This window comes from Pinus tabuliformis, chromosome 9 (assembly GCF_031772625.1).
Source record: "Pinus tabuliformis cultivar Carrire ecotype Pingquan chromosome 9, CPIR1, whole genome shotgun sequence".
Lineage (NCBI taxonomy): Eukaryota > Viridiplantae > Streptophyta > Pinopsida > Pinales > Pinaceae > Pinus > Pinus tabuliformis.
This window is the reverse complement of record NC_142307.1, coordinates 1628939683-1628949450: the sequence shown is the minus strand read 5'-3', so window position 1 is coordinate 1628949450 and position 9768 is coordinate 1628939683. Positions and strand designations below refer to the sequence as shown.

Here is a 9768-nt window from a genome sequence, read left to right as displayed (position 1 = left end):
GACAGAAGAGATTAATCCTCTTTGATACTGAAATTGAATTATTCTGTGTGAAAAATGACATTTGAACTATCCAGCAGAAAACTACTTTGTACGTGGAAGTCTCGTAGGTTGTATGTGACATCAACAATGTCTTCTAGATATTTTTCATATGTTAGATCTATTAAAGATGGACAAAGCTCTAGTAGCAAACCGTTTTTCAGAATGCACTTGTACTAAACATTTGCCTCTGTTTGGATAATGCAGTGCAATTGTAGACAACGTTGATATGTGGTTAACTCTTTACATGTGGAACAATTAAGTTGATCTGCGGAAACTATTCCGAATGTATCTGCTGGAAGAGAGCAATTGTTGCAAATTGTTACAAAAGGTTCTGCATGAATGTTTGATATCGTTAGCATTCCTTTTACCTGGTTCATGTTCCAGTGTAGTTTTAGTGTTAGATATTGTAATAGAAAATGCTAGGAGGACAATAAATAAATGAGCATAATTTAGGGGGACAATAAATAAAGGACCAAAATTTATATTTTGTGAACTATGAAATAACCTTTGTTGTTGACACAATTAGTTATCTCGGGTCTGCAAGTACTTTGTTCGAATTGAAAGTTGTTATGAAGGTGGACTTGCACATGCATAGTGATCTGTGTTCTTTTCCTCTAACAATTGGCCAAGGAATTGGTGAAATTATCACTCATTATACCCACACATTGTGAATCATAACCTAAGCACATCAATGTATCTTAAAGATGAAATAACAAACAACTCGATCATAGGATTTTCAAAGTCAATCTTCAACTTAAGGCATTGTTTCCCTATCTCTCTAGCCCACTCCATTGCCTCCTAGGCTGACCAGACCCCTAGACAAACATAGTCCACTTCGGTCACACTACATACTTGGAAACTCACCAAACCCTCAAAGAAAAATCCTTTGCCACAAATTTTTAAGCAATGATAATAAAAGTAATAAGCTACCAACCACCTATAGAGTCTCTCATTGCATTCTTAGGAATAGGCTTCATCAAGCCATAATTGAGACTTGAGGGACTCAAAGAGGAACCTAGAAAAAAAAATCTACATCTAAACAACAAATATGATCCCCAATAAATTCCCACATGATCTTAGAGACTTCATAAGGAAAACCATCCAATCTTGAGGACTTTCCATTTTTCATAGAATTAAAGGAAGCACATAAATCATATCTCATAATATCCTGAACCAACATATCATTGTCCCCAATAGTGACCTTGCAAAGGATTATCATGCAATAAGCATCTTGGGTAAAACCCACACTAATTGTCAAAGACAAAAGAGAAAATATAGACAAAGGGATACCACTGCTACATAGGTACAATATATAAAGTCCATATATAAAACCCCACCTCCACACATGTCTACTTCACACTCAAACATGGATAGGTCCCCCCTAAAGATTCATTAATTTGTCAATAAAGAAGAGGGCATCCAATTCCACAACTATTCTTGCTCAAAGCTAAGGATAGGGGCGTAAAAAACAGGAAAATGTATCACATGGTCCTAAAACAAGAGCATGACTCAAACACACATGCATACTAAATCCAAACCACAAGAAATGACATGATTCTGCAAAGACAAAGAAATAGAAATAACTATGCCTCCACTCCCTTGAAAATTCTCAAAATTCCTAAAATGTGCCATTCCAACAATTGCTCATTTGCTTCTAAATCTCCAAACCAAATCCCCCTAGGTTAAACAAGCAAGTTTGTGTCAACAGGTTTACAAGGGATATCATCCACAAATGTGGGGAAACATCCCTTGGATTTCCCATGATATTTTCCTTTGAAACAATAATAATAATGACTATATATATGGGGTTTGTAATATTTTCAAGTCTCATTACCAAAGTGGCACATTCCCATGTTGGGATTCTATTCCTTTGGAGTGCAGGTCCCCAATGTTATAGCATCCTCCTTCACTCTTCCATTAATATCAGTGAGTGGTTTTGGTGTCATGCCTTCTGGGCCCTCTTTGGTTTGTGGTTGTTATCTATGTGATGCTCATAAAAGTTGCAGGTCTTACTACTACATTGCAGTATCCTTATGTTGGGAGTCCATTCCACATTAATAACCTTCTCCTTCTTCCTATGATTAGTGTCCACTACTAAAAATGTACAATATATGAAGCAAGAATGTAGGTCTCCAATGAAGTTGGGATATGAAGTCACAACACATGCCTCCAAGGAAGTAAGGATGGATAGCTAATTTTATTGAAAACTATAGCGTAAAATAGAATGGCAAGAACATGTTTTGGAAAGTGAAAAGAAGAGGGTAAAGTATCATCCCTAGATCTATGAAACAAAATCCCAAAAAGAATGAAATATATCATGGAAAAATATACACCATAAATAATAACAGTAATGAAAGAAAAATGCATGACTACCAACCTATGCTTTCATGAACATATAAGTTTGGTTGAATAATATATTTAGAGTTAACAAGGAAAATGTCACCAATATATAGATGATTCATGGGAACATAGACACCGCAAAGTTCTTCATCTCCACTCTCAACCTGCATATGACAATGGGAGAAAAGTAAGAACTACCTTCCATACAAATTGAAATAATATTTATTTAAACTATAGCATGTCAAAATACATTGCATGTTTACCAATAAACATGGAATTTTATTTATGACAATAATGATAATATGCAACTAGATATCAATTTGCAGATATGCAAGAAACATTTCCATCTGCCACTCAATTTCAACATTCATGTGGAATGCTTCAGTATTAACTCAACTTCAAGTATATCTAAAGCATAAGAAACAACCTGAAGGACAAGTGATGATGTAATAAAACCAAAGGCATATTCCCCTACACGTGGATGACGAATAATTGCAACCTCTTTAAAGGCCCTTGTGTTCTGGTATGAAAATAATAAGCCATGTATAAGCTTTAAAAACACTTTGTAACAAAACAATAAAAAAATTACGCCTTATCCACAATCATAACTTCAACTCTTCAATTAATAATACATGTATCCACAAATTTATTGTATTTGGCCAATTCATATCTCATTGAATGGAAAGCTAGGAATCCATTATATTTCAATCTATGGAAAAGCTTCAAAAATTAAATCAGATATATTTTTTGCAATATCACATAGGTATAAGAAAATAATATTACCAATATTGAAAACATGAATTCATACTCTCTTGAAATCTGAATATAAATTAGAGGAAAAAATAATTTCCTTAGTGTTAGTGATCTAGCATTTTCGAGACCCGATACTTTATTATATAATAAAACATGTTTCTAAACTGTAAATGTGCTAAAGCCTAAAAGAAATGCAAAATACCACATCATGTTTATGATTCTCAAAGTAAATCTAAGACTTCACATGTATCTATTAAAAGGGAGTTATACAATTTAGCATGCCAATAACATGTTTTTAAAAATCCCAATATATGATGTCTAATCTTAGGAATATCTAGAGAAATGGTAGCACTTATTTTCTTCGAGACTGAGTCTTTCCTGGGAATACATGTTGATAATTTACAATCTATGTAACCATATTCCATCACATTCAATTCATATTTTTTGTCATCCTTACTCAAAACTGCTTCTGTCATATCATCATTTATCTCACAATCTTGTCCATCCTCTTCTCCTTTCACTAGCCTCCCCAGACCATGACCTACCCTTGAATTTTCTAAGCTTCCACTATTCCCATTCGATGCATGTGTTGTAGAAACATCTTTTTCTAAAAGAGAATGTGTTGAATTTACACATGAAATAACCTTTTTCTCATCACATCCTGCTGATAATGGACCATGCTTAGCACCTTCCAAGAGAAAAATGTCAACGAAATGTTGATGTTAGTCAACCCAAAAAGCATAAGGACCTTGCAGTTCTCTCAACCAATATTTCAATGACAGCCTACAAGAAATAAAATTACATGATCCCAACAATTGATTTCTAGCTCTATCACCATGAGAAATCACATTTCAATGAAAAGGGTTCCATCCAGTTGTTCAACATTGTTTAGAACTTGTGATGAGTTCATCAGGAGAATGAACAAAAAGATAAGGAAAATATGCAATTCAAGGAATATTCACTAGAAAATATACTAATGAGTCTTGCCTAGGAATACCTGTTAACAGTTTACAATCTATGTAACCATATTCCATCACATTCAGTTCAGACTTAGTTCTGTCATCCCTACTCAAACTGCTTTTGTCATATCATCGTTTATCTCACACTCTTGTCCATCTTCTTCTCCTTTCACTAGCCTCCCCAAACCATGACCTGCCCCTGAATTTTCTAAGCTTCCAGTATTCCCATTGGATGCATGTGTTATAGAGACATCCTTTTCTAAAAGAGAATGCATTGAATTGACACATGCAATATCCTTTTTCTCATCACATCTAGCTGATCAGAGCGAATCACTTAGCAAATGTTGTGCAATATCACCAAGCATCACTTTATTTTCTTTCTAGGTCTCTTCAACAATTGGAACTGAATCGTTAGGACACCTAATCTCTGATGAGCTAGAAACTATTCATTTTACTTATATATCAATAAATTTATGTTAAACCAAATCAGATATTTGATTTCCCAAACCACCATAGGGTGCCGCAAATCTCATTTTCTCATTCACATGCAGGTCATTAGCATAATTGATTCCACTTTCTTCACTATCATGTGAGTACATTAATGAATTTATCAAAATTCCATTACTTTTTAAGTTTATTAGATAGGTACGATAGATGTAATGCATATGCACACTCAAAAAGCCATAACATACTTCTACAAAAACTTTTGAAATCTTTAGGGTAGTTGAAATTTGAAAGAAAACTTAACAAACCCATAAATGAAAAACAAATGGAAAACAAAAAAATATCTTTATACCTAAGCAGGGAGAAGGTGTGTCTTGCAGTAGACAGTCTAAAACCCGGTCATCGAACTCAAGATGTTCATTTCTTTGACCAGTGGTGAAACCCTAACTGTTCTGGTATCTGAAATATTTGAGAAAGGTAGCGGATAGTTATCTTTTGAATGATCAAAATGTGGAAACAAATAAGATTTATGCTCATGTGTTGCACCATAACAAGTATATTCATTCTATTCTTGAAATAGTGCACCACTAGAATCAAAATATGGGGAATTTCGACCCATGATGCCTTCCTTACTTAGCAGGTTTAATCGATGATCACATTGTAGAAGTTTTTCATAATGCCTGTCAAGTATTCCTTAAGAAAACTGCAACAAATTTATTCTCCAAAACATACAAATGAAATTTGATCCCTCTTGGTGTTTGGTAGATCCAGAGTTAAGATGGATTTAGGGTAGTTTAATTTCCCCATTTAAATAGGCTATATTCCACATCAAAACCATGGGATCTCAGTACTATGGGTCGTTTTTTTTTATTATTTTATTTTTGTAGGGTTTTTTTGGTTTTTTTTTTTTTTGACAAAGTTAAAATCTTTACATTCCATCACATTGATATTTTTATTTAATTTAATTTCTATTTATGGGACATTACACTACATTGCAACATCTGTAACATACTGAGCGCCCCACAAAGTAATCACATGGAGTAAAATTCATACTAAGAAATGCATAATGTGCTCTGTACATATTTTATAGGATTAGGCGTACTATCAAATTGGAAAATGCCTCATATCCCATAGCCAATTGAGGATTGGCACATCCTCCTAAGCCACAACAAGTAGGAATAGTTAAGTGGAAGTTGAGACACTAGACTGTAAAGTGTAAAAGAAGTTACATATGTCTAATGTTGAATTTCAATAGACTTGCATGAAGATATTCAACTCCTATCATGGTGGATTCACATTTTATGCAAATGGGATTTACATTCCAAGCATTGAATAATAATTTGGCTAATTTCCTGATTTCAGAGGTTGTGTAACATTAAGTTCTCAAGAATGTTAAATTATGGTCACAACTTGCTATTGGCATAGTACTTGTAACATGGACCATTATAAATCTTGGTGTTGAGATTTTAAATATACAAAATTTTTAAATGCGAGAAGCTCATTAAACAAAGAGCTTTCAATTCTAGTTTCATTTCCTCATTGGGGTTGCTGAAAAGGTGGAACTCCTATCACTTCAATGCAAGTAAGCAACCTATCTTCTTATTGACTGAATATATGCAATTCTTAGTTGATATTATTAGAACATGATGAACATTCCAATCAAATAAATGTCTACAATTTTTAATCCTTGGGAAATGAATACCTTATTGAATCAACATATCTTATGAAATGAGTTGATGACTTACATATAGAGGTGTGGCCTCCTATAATGTCAGAAGAAAACTACCAAACAATGTTCTTTCTTAGCTGAGGATTTGTATCCCTAAAGAAAAGTGAAGTCCTAGATACTTGGATGAGATAGAAGAAAATATACTGCTTCAGATATACCTACACTTTAGCACCACATCACTTTAGACACAAAAAAGTAAACAACCCTGGTAATTACTTCAATCTCTAAGGTTCCAACTTCATTGTCTGGAAAATTGGCCCTCAAAGAGGTTATATCTGACCATCAAACCTCTACCTTGCTCTTCAAACCACTCTCTAATACTTCCCAAACAAGCTTACGTTTTGCATAATAGCATTTTGCCACCAAATCATCTTTGTATCTTGAAATATGCTAGCATCGTAGTCATTTAAGTTAATGAAAATTCATTAAATTTGAGTTACTTCGTACAATTTTACAATTTTCCATATGTGGCTATAAAAAACTAATGAATTTATATGTAAATTGACAGTTATTTCTTGTCCATTACTTCCCAAGGACAAGTTATAAAAAATGAGGCTAGAAAATTAGAGGCCTTGTCCTTGTTAACAATAGATGGTCTTGCCACACATTTTGGATCTTTCATTCTGCCCACCTCTGGGCTTGAATTATCTACAACTAAGGGAACTATCAAATCCCTTTGAGAAAGATTCATTTAAATAAGTTCTATGAAGGAAGGTGTTTTCTTCAATGTTAAACCCAATGGGCTAGGCTCCTCCAATGGATGTAAAGAAAGAACTTGAGAGAGTGTTGTGATATTTATAGGGCTCCCCTGCTAATTCACCCAACATGAAATAGAAACATAAGTACATAAGATAATAGTTGGTAGTTACAAAAATTCTCTAAGGAAATCCACATCATGGAAAGCCCCAACAAAGTTTTGAAAAAACACAACTTTCTGAAATTCCTCAACAATGCCAATAGCATATAAAGGAACAAATAATTATTCATAATTATTGATACATTACGAAAACATGCTCGTAGTGCTTCAATTACAACAAACAACACTATGGCCGCTAAAAAGAAGTTGTCGCTATATGATTTTTCTTTGAATGTTTGTTAAATGAAATCATTATGTTTGATGCTTGGCATCAAGAAAAATTGTTTTGGTTCAGTGGAAATATTGTAATAAAGTTTTTATATTGGATTTAAAATTTGTATTTTTTTTTTCAGTGAAATGACATTTATTTTGTGTGTTCTAAAAATATCTATAGTCTATTATGGCCATTTCCAAATTCCAAGTACTCCACCAAGAACATATAGATTTAGAGGTTTGGTATCATACATTGTAGAGTAACCCACTATGTTCATGGAAAAATTGATAAAGTGTTATCTATCCAGAACATAACAAAGAGTTTATATTTCTGAAAAGTTTCCATTTAAGTTATTGTTCCTGGTTGTTGAACCTTAGTGTTATGTGGAATTTTGTATCTACGGATAAACACAATTTCCCTAGGTGGGTAGCTACACATAGAACAACTGATTTAAAGCGCTTAACCTTTTTCTATAGAAGATAAATAAGACAAGGGACCTACTTGTTATCTTTCATTTTCCCTTTCTCTCCTTTGTTTGGCTCCTATCGCTCCTTCTCAAACTTAATCCTCTCGACAAGTACCTATATTCATAAACAAAGGACAAAAACCAATCAAAGCAAGAGATCTATCTACTATAAGCAAATCGAATCGAAATAATTTACACATATAATCATCATACATCAAGACAAGAATATGGGAGAAGGTGTAAACAACTTTATTAAGTAGAAGGAAGAATTACAACCATGAAGTCCTATCCATTGTCACTCTTCTAGCTTGGGTTCCAACCAACGTCACATCAAAAGCACAACACTCTGGAAGCATAACAATACTTGCTTACAATATCAAACCTCACACCAATAGTATCTCCTTACAAATTCTCAAAGTCCGGCCCCTAATCACTTAGATGAGTGATAAATTTATAGGAAAATGGAGGAGGTTTGGTCATAAACGAGTGTACTGAATGGCCTTCCAAACTTAGATTTAGTTTCCATGGAGGAAGGGATGAGAGGATAGGAGGTTACTTAACTCATTCCTATCCAATTTAAAGCTCATAGGAGATGATAAGTGTGGGAATATTCTAGATGGCTCCAGAAGATAAGAATATTCCCAGAACCCTATGATGATTTCGCTCAATCTCGCCCAGCGCAGGTCAAAGTGGGCCTAAGTGCTCTGGAAATCACCCTGACATGGGCTGACCTACACTGAAGCGCACTTACCCTTGACCAAGAATGTGCTGGTCCCTCAAGGAGGCATTTCTGGAGGGATTCAGGCCAAGAAACTCTCAGGGAAGGAGGCATTCAAAGTGATGACTTGTCTAGGGCATGTAGCAACTGAATTAGGGTTTGATGAGCCCTAATAATACTAATCTGAATGATGGGAGTGATGTGCCCAAATGGATCTGTAACAGCTGCCCCGTAAAGCATGAAGTCAAAAATGTTAATGTCGAGTGATATGATTTACGATGTGATGAGGGAGTTCCGAAGTGGATGGTGTCCTTCATCGATTAGAATACATAATATCACGATATTTTGATTTTTTCTCATGAATTTCTAAGGGAAGGCATACCCATGCTTAGCATATAAACTTTCATTATAGGTACATAGATAGTCATCTACAAATATAGACCCATGATCGGATGACCATCAATGTAAAGCCATTGTACGGATGATTTGGTAATTTCCTGAAATCGCAGCCCGGATGGATGAAACTAGGTCAGGGGTCTTCTATCTCATTCAATCATTCGCTTAAGTATGAGTCTAACAATGCGAATATGTGATCTGAAGTCGAACATGGGAAGACACCATTTGATTACCAGCCAATGATGTAGGCCATTAACAAACGCGAGAGAAATCACCGATAATGATAATGATCCTCAAGGTACTACAATACATTCTACATGGTGTGAATGGATGTTTTGATGTCGAACACCATACAAAGTCTTTCGGTCGAAGGCCAATGATGTCAACCTATCGTCGGAAGCGAGAAACATGCCATTGATGTATGAAAGCTGCAAGGTACTGGAAGGGTGTTTCTAAGTCAACTTGTTGGATAATGTGTTGATGTCGACAAGAAGCGACTCGTCGCAGGAGGCGCTGATGAATCCCACATCAATGACACGAAACGACTGTAATGATTTTTGGAGATAGAATGTGACTGATGACACAAGGTTCAAGAATGGCGGTCATGAAAATGAAGGTTTATGAGTATTGCAAAGGATGAATTTTAACTAAGTGACTTCTCTTGAACATGTGGGTGACGCTGAATGAATTGGTAGCATTGACCCAAAACCAAAGTAATGGATGGTATGATAGACCAAGGTATGATGACCATCAAGTAGATAACCCAACCCATATCGTCACAATTATGAAGTGAAAGTGTCATGTTCAAGAGTCGATTCCAATCAAAGGAAGTGACCAGACTACTTGGAGGGGGT

General features: G+C 34.9%; 1 pseudogene; it reads right to left on the bottom strand.

Moving 5' to 3' along the window:
- Positions 1-4923: 4923 nt before the first annotated feature.
- The window catches only part of LOC149155062 (uncharacterized), a 44862-nt pseudogene continuing 40017 nt past the window's right edge, over positions 4924-9768 (bottom strand).